Raw genomic sequence first — 359 nt, 5'->3', positions numbered from 1 at the left:
GGCCTCCACTAACCAGGAGGAGGGACGAAAAGACCACCTGGGCCCCCGACTCTCTAAGCTTGGCTCCCAGAGCCCTGTAGTCATCCATGATCCAGTCCAGACTAGTCCGGGCCACATCACTGGTTCCCACATGAATGAGGACTATAGGACAGTAATCGGAAGGCCGGATGAGGTCAGTGATCTTCCCTGTGATGTGCCCAATCTTGGCTCCTGGGAGACACTACACTTCTCTCACATTGGGGTCTGCGCAGTGGTTGGGTCCCTCCGTTCCTCTGAGGAGGGAGTCCCCTATGATGATCACTCGATGTCTCTCCCTCTGGGTCACTGGATGATGCTCAGTTGGTACGGATGATAGCTTG

This window comes from Gavialis gangeticus, unplaced genomic scaffold (genome assembly GCF_001723915.1).
Source record: "Gavialis gangeticus isolate Ggan-Ray unplaced genomic scaffold, GavGan_comp1, whole genome shotgun sequence".
Lineage (NCBI taxonomy): Eukaryota > Metazoa > Chordata > Crocodylia > Gavialidae > Gavialis > Gavialis gangeticus.
This window is presented reverse-complemented; position numbering follows the sequence as displayed.